Source organism: Sciurus carolinensis, unplaced genomic scaffold (genome assembly GCF_902686445.1).
Source record: "Sciurus carolinensis unplaced genomic scaffold, mSciCar1.2, whole genome shotgun sequence".
Classification (NCBI taxonomy): Eukaryota; Metazoa; Chordata; class Mammalia; order Rodentia; family Sciuridae; genus Sciurus; species Sciurus carolinensis.
This window is the reverse complement of record NW_025920356.1, coordinates 106,189-118,812: the sequence shown is the minus strand read 5'-3', so window position 1 is coordinate 118,812 and position 12,624 is coordinate 106,189. Positions and strand designations below refer to the sequence as shown.

At 34.4% G+C, this 12,624-nt stretch overlaps 1 pseudogene; it reads left to right on the top strand.

Moving 5' to 3' along the window:
* The first annotated feature begins 3,270 nt into the window (after window positions 1–3,270).
* LOC124975635 (rRNA-processing protein UTP23 homolog) lies at window positions 3,271–3,840 on the top strand (annotated as a pseudogene).
* Window positions 3,841–12,624: the final 8,784 nt, after the last annotated feature.

Sequence of the window (12,624 nt, the reverse complement as noted above, 5' to 3'; positions counted from 1 at the left end):
TGTGGGGAGTGGAGAAGTGAAATTTTGAGAGGATCATATACATAGAAAAAAAGAAGTTTATGGTTCTAGAACATAGAAGGATGACTATAGCTGTTACCAATGTGCTGTATTCCAAGATATCTAGAACAAATATTTTTTATGTTCTCACCACAGCAATGAAAATATGAGGTGAAAGATATGCTATTTAGTGACATTTATATGGTGTATACACATGTTGAAATGTCACTCTGAATCTCATAAAATTTATTTTTCTACATTGTTATACATAAAATTTAAAATTAAGGAGCTATCTCCGAAACCAAATTAACACAATATATACTTCCACAAAGTACATTATACTTCCATTAGGAGAAAACATAAACTACATACCAAAACTAAAATAAAGTTTCTGTAAGATAACATGAATTAAGGAAAAAGGGTAGAAAGATAAAGCCACAACATTGATCATTAAGGAGAATAGCTGTGATGTATATGTAGCTAAAAGTGAAGATTCAAAGGGAAACATGATTAACAAACAAAAATTGAAAATATTTTAAATTCAAAGACACTTGTGCAACATTGAGAAATTCCTTGTTCCTCATGCAGAATTAGTGTTATTTCTTCTCTCACAATGTATTATTATCCTGCATGGATGTATGAACTCATTGTCTTATAAAGCCATTTTGTCTCCCTGTTAAGGAGTATCTTTTAGAACCCATCATTTTTTGTGATTTTCTTTCATAGAAACATGAAAAAAAACCTCAGATGTAGGAAGTCTCCTCAGGTTTCACCTGACCAAAGTGATTCAGTGAATTCACTAAGTAGATAATGTAGTATAACTTGAAATGATAAATCTCACATGACTTAGTGTTCTGCAATTCAGAAAGAAATAATGGAGGATTATTAATACAATAAAATATATATTAACATGCTCACCATAACTATATCTTCAAACTCATTACTAAATATCACTAAATGTCAATAAAACTATCCTTAAATATTCCTTAACAGGTCATATAGCAATGTTTCATAAATTTCAAATAAATAAAAATCATACATTTTTTTGTGTGAATAACAAGAAAGCAGAAAAGATGGGAATGACATGGGGAATTTTTTAAGAATTAACCACAATATTTTGGAAAAAAATAATTCAATATACCTAAACTAGATATTTTCAGACATTTGAGCTTTCTAGTTTAATTGTAATTCATGAGCAATATTGAAATTCCCTTTCAGTTCAATAACTCTTTTTTTCTAAAGAGGGATATAAGCAAACACATTCATTCTGTCTCTCTCTCTCACACACACAGTATTAATACTTCCATGATTTTCTTAATACTATATTTAACTATTACCTTGTAACACTTGTTTATTCAAGTCAATTTAAATCAAAACCAATTTGTGGATGTGTTCTTGACACAAAGGGTTGACACATGGAAAAATATTGTACTATAAAATTTTTAAGTATTTCCAAAGAGACAGAATTCTGGATTAATTGTCATATTTCAATATATTTCTTGCTGGTGTCCATCCCTAGCACGGGTCAGGGGTCCTATGTGGATGGGAGACATCAGTATGGTGGAGAAATAGCACACAGAGACACCAAGTGTTCTGAGGTTGAATCTGAACCTTTATTTTTTTCTGCCAGCCTTTTTATAGATATTTTTCTTTAGTAATGATTATATCATTTTATGGCTAGTTTAAAAGATGAAAAACCTTCAAAATTACAATCTATGCTTCTTCTCAAAGTACACATTCTCTCTGTATGACAGTCCAGACCAAAACAACCTTATTTCCCAGTAAGATTAAAATAACCTCATCTCCCAGCTAAACTGAAACAACTTTGTCTTCCAGCTAAACTGAGGGCACTATGATGTGCCAGGCTTTAACCTTCAGAACAAACACATTACTAGATTTTCTGAGAAACCACCCCCACCATGAACTCCAGTGTTTAACAGTGAAAAGTTTTTACTGTTATTAAAGGGCAAGGAAATCAATTTATAGTTAATATTTAGTCTATTCTAATTTCATATAATGGCAGGTTACAATCTTATTCTGATTCTCAAAGAATTAGACTAAACATAGGAAAAGTAAAAATTATATGCAGGACTAACTTAAATGTTTTTATTATGTAAAGTATCTCTAGAATCAACTATTGAAACTAGGAAAGCAAAAAAGGCTAAACACTGCATTCAAGCTCAGAGGAATGTCTCTTTATCCATCTATTATTATACTAAAGCAATAACAGGCTCCTTTAAACTCAAGCACAACCACAAGTTTTTATTTTTTATATTTTATCTATGTATTACTGCTAAATTTTCATTGTGCACTATTTTGTGTCCCAACACAGTAAAACCTTCCCAATGTTTTTCCAAAAAGTTTCTAATGATATATTGATTATTAATATGAAAAAGCAGCTATACATTGAGACATGCCATGCCTATGGCCCTCAAGAGGGAGGACAATCAACAGAACTCTGTCAAGTGTTGAGTCCTCTATTCCAACAGACCGTGTCAAGTGTGGGAGTGGCAGGAAATAGACATGGAAATTTCTTATGACTGTCTTAATTTCCATGTGATTACACAATGGAAAAATAGTGAAAATATTACTTATGGCACTAATAACCTCTAAGTGAATTGAAGATCATTACACTGGTCTTATGGGAATGAATTATTTTTGTGTGGGGTGGTTCAGTACGAGGGAGTGATCCAAGTGGTACTTAACAACTGAGCCACATCCACAACAGAATTTTTTAAAATTTTATTTAGAAACAAGGTCTTGCTAACTTGCTTAAGACCTTGCTCAGCTGTCAAGTTTGCTTTGAACTTGTAATCCTACTATTCCATTCACCAAAACCACTGGGATTAACAGAGTACATGACAGAAGCTGGCTTCTGTCACAAAAATCTTGAATCACTAAAATGATAGGCATACCCCACATTAGCCAGTCCTTATGTGTTTACTTTACTTTTCATTTACTAAGAATTGAATCCAGAGCTTCAGGCAGCAGCTATTTTAATGCTGGGTTTCCTTGCATTACTGGAATCTAGACTAGCTAGGATGATATTTCCATTTAAATATGTGGTCATTTAAATTTATTAATTGTGTGTTTTACATGAATAAAATAGTTAATAAACATTAGTTTAAATTTCGATTTAACTATTTTTGCTCTCTACTACTATGAAGACAGACTGGGTTTTGATCAACAAAAGTATCCATTGTGGAAGCTGGGCATGCGTAAGACTTATGCTGCAGCTTTCTGTCTGGCAGCCTCGGTCAGAGTCAACCAGGCATGAAGATCACCAGGCAGAAACACACCAAGAAGCATTTCGGCTTCTTCCGCAACAATTTCAGAGTCCGCAATCTATACCAGAACCTGCTGAACGGCACCTTTTGTCAGGCGGCGCCGTGGGGCCTCATCCAGCTGTGGGAGCAGCTGCCCTGCTACCTTATAGGGGAGATGCAGCTGTGCACCATCAGGATCAGAATTTATCTGTGAAAGTAAAGAAAAAGCCTGGTGTTCCTCATGTTTATTATTCAGAACACTATAGTCTTGGGCAAACCTTCTCCCAAAACAATCACCTTTGTCAAAGCTATATAGTCAGATCAGCTTGTCTCAGTGCATGAGAAAGAAAGTATCAAGCAACTCAAACAGGAACAGGATTTAGTGAAAAACCCTGAACAGAGAAGAAGAAAAAAGTGCAAGAAAATTAGTGGCCCCAATCCTCTTAGCTGTTTGAAGAAAAAGAAAATAGCAGGGGACACGAAATCGCTTGCTTCTAAAAGGAAAAGAAAAAGAATAAGAATCCAGAATAGATCTACTTCAGAAGTACTTTCTGAGAAGAAGAATGCAGAAGGATAATGAATGCTTTGGATATTTCTTTTAAAGACATTCATGTGTGAAAAATGAATTTAAAGGCTGTATTTATGATTAAAGATTAAACTTATTTTTTAAATTAAAAACTAACAAAAAAGAAAAATATCCATAAAGCAGCAATGCTTAACACAAATAAATTATAAGAAAAAGTGCAAATTTAAATTTTCTAATATTCACATTAAAAAGTAGAAAGAACAGGTAAAATCAAGTGTAATAAAATAAAACCATATATCCAGTTTATCTTTGTTTGACAATATAAAATTAGTATTAAAATATATAATGAAGTATATATAAACTATATCTTCAAAACTCATTCTATATTTGAAACATCCAAACATCTCCATTCATACTAGATATATATATATATATATATATATATATATATATATATATATATATGTATATATAAAATTTGGGGATTAAACTCAGGGGCATTCAACCACTGAGTCACATCTCCAACACTACTTTGTATTTTAATAAAGAGAGAGTCTCACTGAGTTGCTTAGCACCTAATTTTTACTGAGGGTAATTTTGAACTCACAATCCTCCTACCTCCACCTTCCCATCATCTGGGATTTCACGTGGGTGCAATTGTGACTAGCTGACAATAATCTACTCAATGTCAGAGAACAGGAGAGACATTACCCTGAGAGAGCTTGAAGTTTCAACCAGAAAGTGTCCAAAAGTAGACTGTAGCTTCCCACTTGATACAGAGCATAACCAATCCCATTTCAAATATCTCAAAGCAAAGAAACATGGGTGTCCCATGAGATTCGTGTCCCATATCTTCAGATATGTAAGCAGTCTAGTCTTTTGGGTTTAAAGAGATTAAAGTAAATGTTACTTTGCAATTTGGTCTTGAACCCAATGGCAGGAATGTGATGATTTTTTCTTTAAATAGAATGGGAAACATTATTTTAGTACGAATCTTATACCTGTATCTACACATAGATCTGCATAATACAATCTATCAGGAGTTTTAACTCCACATTTAAATCAGAAGAAAAGAAAACTACTACCTATAAGGCACCTGCTCTTTTCCAGAAAATTTCTGCATGATTACATCTTTGCATCCTGCTTATAATGTGTGTATTATTTATGTATTACTGAACAGCAAACCACTCTGAAATGCAGCAGGTCAAGATTGGGCTGAACATCAATTTAAGTTGGTCTCTGCTGGGATCTTTCTGCAACAGGTTGTTTAACAGATGGTTAAAAATGTCACTGAATATCAGAAAGTGAGCAGGCAAACCCTGATGATTTTCCTAAACATGTGATCTTTCAATTAACTAATGTGGGCTTATTCTCATGGAGATGGCAATGTTATGAAAGAAAAAGGAGAAACATTCAAAGTTTTTTGAAGCTATATGTCTGACTAATACTCACAAATGGTTGTTGCTTTTCTTGAGTTATAGAAAATAAGGAGGACCAAGATCCAACATTCTGAAATTTGACAAAATATAAGAGTAAAAGCACATAATAAATGTTATGGACAGAGGCGAGACTAAAGAATTGCTGATATTTTGGCACTCAGTATCAAATTTTTTTTTATGAGTGAGGTTAATATGACAGTACAGCATAAAGAAATGTGTTCAAAATCCCTCAACTATCAAGAAGTTGGTCTGGGATTAAGGATTAATTCTGCCTGACTCCAAACCCAAAGCCAACTTCCTCTAAACCACTAGATTTGCTCTTCTTTTCTTACTATCTTAAGTTTTGGATAATGACATTTATCAAAAAGCATTATTTTTGAAAGAATACTTGTTAAACTTCTAGAAAGGACTTGGCATTATTTTGGAAATGCCTGAGGACTGAATATAGATAATCAAGGACAAATATAACCTTATCATAACAGGAGACATTTGATATGGGGTGCAGCTATAATTCATTCCCCAGACATGATGTAAAATAACAAGCTATGAAAACTGTAAGACTGCATGAGTGTCACAAACATAAATGGATAATATTAAATGCTACATAAGAAAGTGAAGAAGAGCAGGCTATCTGAAAATAATTTAAAACTAGACACCAAATGATTCATGGAATCTCTCTTTCAAGAATATTATCATGAGAGTACAATTACAAAATAACCTGAAGTTATTTGCAACTTCCTTCAGTGCAGAAGGATTTGTAATAGCCTCAAATTAGAAAAAGATTTCAGAACTGTGGCCTAGTAATCATTGAAAGAACATAATCTCAGACTTAATTTCACATAATTAATCCCAATATGCTCACAAATACCTATGTTAAACATGAGTTATAGTAAAAATAAACAAAAGAAAAACAATGTATACTATAGACATATATTTGTATTAGTAATTTGAGCAACATTAAAGCTCACATACATCAGTAGTATATGGGGGTTGAAAATAAAGAGGAGTACAAAAGGAAAAGGTGATTGTAAGAGAACAATATATTTATAATCATGGGGCACTGAGCAACATGGGAGTCAGGTAATTGGTGGCACAATCTAGAATGAATAGCAGCTGTGATAAAAACTGAGTACTAGCTCTCTACTTTTGGAGTCCACATTTATCCCAAATTTATTGGTTTTTGAGGACCTGTTCCCATGCTCACTCATGAAAGTAGTTGTCCCTGCAATTTAAGTAGCCCATGCTCTGTGGTCCTAGGTTGATTGCTGATCTTTGGGTTGAGATTAAAACAGACAGGGTAGATTATAGCTTCAAAAGAGTGACATGCATGATTTGACTTAGAATCACATATCAGGTCTTCCTACAAATACCTGTTCAGTAACTGGAGGTCTGATGCACAAGCAATCACCATACATGACATAGGTACGTCACACATTTAAATATAGGAAAGGCTAATACAAACATTTTTCAGGTTGGTGTGAAGTATAAGGCTTAAAAGACAACTTAAATGTAGAGATATTAAGGACAGGAATAAGATAAGGACCCTGTAGAATGGGAGAAAATCTTTATCAACTGCACATCAGGTATAGCACTAAACTGCAGGGTATGTAAAGAACTCAAAATACTTAGCACCATAGAAAATCCCAATCAATAAGTGTGCAAAGGAATAGAAGAGACTCTTCACAGAAAAAGAAATAGAAGTGGTCAACAAATATATAAAAAATTCTCAACATCTCTATCAATAACAGAAATGTGTATTAAAACTACAATGAAATTTCATCTGACTCTAGTCAGAATGATAACAACCAAGAACACAAGCTTCAACAAATGTTCACAAGGGTGTGAGAAAAAGTGTACTCTCATACATATATGGAGGGACTGCAAATTGATACACCCATTCTAGAAAGCAATGAAGTGATTCCTCAAAAAATTAGGAATGAATTCATTTCACCTCACTAAACCACTCTTTTGAAAAAGAGCAAAATAGTTAAAATCTGCATAGTACACAGACACAGCCAAATCAACATTTATAGCAACTCAATTAACAATATATAAGCTATGGAACCAACCTCAGTGACCTTCAATAGACAAATGTATAAAGAAGATGTGATATATACACAATGGAATATTAATAAGTCATAAGACTAATAAAATTTTTGCTTTTGGGTGAATCTGCAAACTATCTTGTTAATTATGCCAATTCCCTAAACTAAAAGCCAACCATTCTTATTGATATGTGGATGCTAACACAAAATGTGGGTGTTTGGAGGGAGAATAGAAGTTTATTGTATCAGTAAAAGGAGAATGAAGGGAAGGCTGGGGGATAAAATTAGGAAAGAGTGGAATGAATTTGACAAATTTTCTATGTACATACAGTAATAAAATACAGGGGATTTCCACATCATGTACAACAACAGGACCAGGAACCTAATTAGAATAAGATATTCTTTATGTTTGTATAAATATGACAAAATATGTCTGTCCTGTATAACTAAAAAGACCAAATAAAGACATAGACCCAGTCAATGATAATTTGCTGAAGTGGAATTTAAAAATTATTTAAAGAGACTCTTATACCTTGTAGGTAAGATAGCTCTCTGCAAACTAAAATGATGCTGACAGATCTAACAAATTCTATTTTAATGTTCCATGTTCAAAAATAACTAAAATGTTTTTTTCTGTTATTTATCCTTCACCCCACCCCTACCACCCCTCTTTTCCCACTATACAGTCCCTCCTCCCTCCATTCTTGCACCCCTCCCACCCCCCATTATATTTCATCATCCATTTATCAGTGAGATTATTCATTCATTGGATTTTTGAAATTGGCTTATCTCACTTAGCAAGATGTTCTCCAATTTCATCAATTTACCTGCAAATGCCATAATTTTATTATTCTTTATAGCTGAGTAATATTCCATTGTATATACCACAGTTTCTTTATCCATTCATCAATTGAAGGACATCTAGGTTGGTTCCACAGTCTGATTATTGTGAATTGAGCAGCTATGAGGATTGATGTGACTGTATCACTGAAGAATGCTGATTTTTAAGTCCTTTGGGGATAGGCTTGTGGGGGCATCTGGAATTCCATCCAGTGCTTGACAAAGATCCTCTGGAGGATGTTTGCAAAGGCTCATCCTAATAGGAATTGCTGGATGTTTTGCTCTGGAGCATGGTGTTTTTTCTGCTGTGTTTTTTTGATAATATATTACTCATTTCAGTCTGAACGGATTGCTTAAGGGGATGAGGGGACTACAACAAGAATTACATAAAATATTACCTACAATCTGAAAAACAATGGGTCTTTACCACTAACAAAGTCAAAAATAATTTTGCAACCATGCAATGAGTCCCTGATAGCCTCTGGAGAAAATTGTTATAGATCTGCCTTTGTCTCCAACAGACTGGTTAAATTCTAAAGATGGTTTGTTTATGTGCGGTGATGAGGTAAGAGAATAAGTTTTCACAATATTCCTTCCTTCCTACAAAGAATATGTCACCTCTATAATAAACATTGGTACACAATAACCATTGGGACCGCTGCCCTCCTGTAGCCCTTAACTCAGCAATTTGGATATTAACCAGATGGACCTATTAGAGATGGTCACATGAGATTACTTCTCTATTGCTTTAACTGTGAGAGTAATAAGAATTGCCAGGTTCCAACCCTAGCAAGAGTCCATGGGTTCCACACAGGTAAATGGGGTGCAGGGAGACAGCGTAGGTGATGGATGGAGAATGAGAGACACAGACTCTAGTTCTGGTGCAATCAATCCCTCTTTATTCTGGGGAAGACTGGGTTTATATACATTTTTCTTCAGGCTATAATGGCAGTCTTGTGGTTAATGTTAAAGAAGTTTCCAAAGCATAGGCAGAAAACAACAACCTTACAGATCATCCTTACCTAATCACAATTGTTTTAAGAATATCTAACTACGTCCATGAGCTAATACAATGTTTATTTCCTTATTATCTAAACTGTATGTGACCTAAGACTATTCTTATTATTTTCACAGTTAAAGAGACAGACAAGTAATCTCATGTGACCATTTCTATTAGGTCCCTTTGGTTAATATCTAAATTGCTGAGTTAAGGGTTACAGGAGGGCAGCGGTTCCAATGGCTATTGTGTACCAACGTTTATTATAGGGGTGACATATTCTTTGTAGGAAGGAAGGAAAGTTTTGGAACCTTATTCTCTTACCTCACCACCACACATAAACAAAACCATTGTTAAAATTTAACCAGTCTGTTGGAGACAAAGGCAGATCTATAACAATTTTCTCCAGAGGCTTTTCAGGTACTCATTGCATGGTTGCAAAATTATTTTTAATTTTGTTAGTGGTAAAGACCCATTGTTTTCCAGATTGTAGGTAATATTTTCTGGAATTTTTGTTGTATTCCCCTTGTCCCCTTAAGCAATCCGTTCAGACTCAAATGACTAATATATTATCAGAAAAACACAACAGAAAAAACACCATGCTCCAGAGCAAAACATCCGGCAATTCCTTTTAGGATGAGGCTTTGCAATCATCCTCCAGAGGATATTTGTCAAGCACTGGATGGAATTCCAGATGCCCCCATAAAGAATAGTGTTAGGTCACATAGAGTTTAGATAATAAGGAAATATTGTATTAGCTCATTGACATAATTAGATATTCTTAAAACAATTGTGATTAGGTAGGGATAATCTGTAAGGTTACTGTTTTCTCATAATCTTTCTATTCCTTGTTAAAAACAATTTCTGCCTATGCTTTAGAAACTTCTTTAATATTAACCACAAGATTGCCATTGTAACCTGAAGAAAAATGTATATAAACCCAGTCTTCCCCAGAATAAAGTGGGAGTGATTGCACGAGAATTAGAGTCTGTATCTTTCATTCTCCATCCATCGCCAATGCTGTCTCCCCATGCCCCTTTACCTGTGTGGAACCCATGGACTCCTGCTAGGGCTGGACCCCAGCATAGGCTGAGGAGTGGGATAGCTGGGTCAAATGATGTTTCATTCCAAGTTTTCTAAGGAATCTCCACACTGCTTTCCAGAGTGGCTGCACTAATTTGCAGCCCCACCAGCAATGTATGAGTGTACCTTTTTCCCCACATCCTCTCCAACACCCATTGTTGCTTGTATTCTTAATAATCACCATTCTAATTGGGGTGAGATGGAATCTTAGTGTAGATTTCATTTGCATTCATCTTATTACTAAACATGGTGAACAATTTTCCATATGTTTGTTGATTGCATGTACATCTTCTGTGAAGGGTTTCTTCATATCCTTAGTCGATTTGTTGATGGGGTTATTTGTATTCTTGGTGTAGAGTTTTTTGAGTTCTTTATATATTCTGGAATTGAGTGCTCTATATGAAGTATGAGTGGTAAAGATAGTCTCCCACTCTGTAGGCTTTCTCTTTGCATTGCTGATAGTTTCCTTTGCTGAGAGAAAGCTATTTAGTTTGAATCTATCCCACTTATTGATTCTTGCTTTTATTTTTTGGGCTATGGAAATCCTGTTAATGTAGTCTGATCCTAAGCCAACATGTTGAAGATTTGGACCTACTTTTTCTTCTATAAGATGTGTGGTCTCTGGTTTCAAGGTCCTTGATGCATTGTGAGTTGATTTTTGTTCAGGGTGAGACATAGGGGTTTAATTTCATTCTGCTGCATATGGTTTTCCAGTTTTCCCAGCACCATTTGTTGAAGAGGTTATCTTTTCTCCTTTGCATATTTTTGGCACCTTTGTCTAGCATGAGAAAATTGTATTTCTTTGGGTTTTTGTCCGTGTCCTCTATTCTCTACCATTGATCTACCTGTCTATTTTGGTGCCAATACCATGCATTTTTGTTACTATTGCTTTGTAGTATAGTTGAAGTTCTGGTATTGCAATACCCCTGTTTCATTATTCCTGCTAAGGATTGCTTTAGCTATTCTAGGTTTCTTATTCTTCTGGATGAATTTCATGATTCCTTGCTCTATTTCTGTAAGGTATGTCATTGGGATTTTAATTGGAATTGCATTGAATCCGTATAGCACTTTTGGTAGTATGGCCATTTTGACAATATTAATTCTGCCTTTCCAAGAATATGGGAGATCTTTCCATCTTCTATGGTCTTCCTCAACTTCTTTCTTCAAAGTTTTGTAGTTTTCATTGTAGAGATCTTTTACCTCTTTTGTTACATTGATTCCAAATTATTTTATTTTTTTGAGGCTATTGCAAACGGAGTTGTTTTCCTCATTTCCCATTCAGCTCTTTCATTGTTTGCATATAAAAATGCTTTAGATTTATGCATATTGATTTTATAGCCTGCTATTTCGCTGAATTCATTGATGAGGTCTAGAAGTTTTCTGGAGGAGGTTTTGGGATCCTCTAAATATAGAATCATGTCATCAGCAAATAGTGACAAGTTAAGTTCTTCTTTTCCTATTTGTATCCCTTTAATTTCTTTAGTCTACCTAATTACTCTGGCTAGTTTTGAGGATAATGTTGAATAGAAGTGGTGAAAGAAGACATCCCTGTCTTGTTCCCAATTTTAAAAGGAATGGTTTCAGTTTTTCTCCATTAAGAATGATGTTGGCCATTGGCTTAGCATTAATAGCCTTTCCAAAGTACAGGTATGTTCCTGCTATCCCTATTTTTTCTAGTATTTTGAGCTTGAAGTGGTGTTGTATTTTGTCAAATGCTTTTTCTGCATCAATTGAGATAGCCATATGATTCTTATCCTTAAATATATTGATATGATGGATTGTGTTTATTGATTTATGGATGTTAAACCATCCTTGCATTCCAGGGCTGAACCTCACTTGATTGTGGTGCATGATTTTCTTAATATGTTTTTGGATACAGTTTGCCAATATTTTGTTAAGGATCTTTGCATCTGTATTCATCAAGGATATTGGTCTAAAATTTTCTTTTTTTTTGGTGTGTCTTTGTCTAATTTGGGTATGAGGGTGATGTTAGCTTCATAGAATGAGTTTGGTAGGATACCCTCCTTTTCTATTTCCTGGAATACTTTGAGAAATATTAGAATGAGTTCTTCTTTGAATGTCTTGTAGAACTCAGCTGAGAATCTGTCTGGTCCTGGGCTTTTCTTGGATGGTAGGTTTTTAATGGCTTTTTCTATTTCATTGTTTGATATTGATCTGTTTAAATTGTGTATGTCCACCTGGTTCAGTTTATGAGGAGCATATGTCTCTAGAAATTTGTCAATGTCTTCGGTAGTTTGTATTTTGTTGGAATACAGATTTTCAAAGTAGCTTCTCATTATGTTCTGTATCTCAGTAGTGCCTGTTGTGATATTTCCTTTTTCATCACGAATTTTAGTAATTTAGCTTTTCTCTCTCCTTCTCTTTGTTAGTGTGGCTAAGGGTGTGTCTATTTTGTTTACTCTCTCAAAGA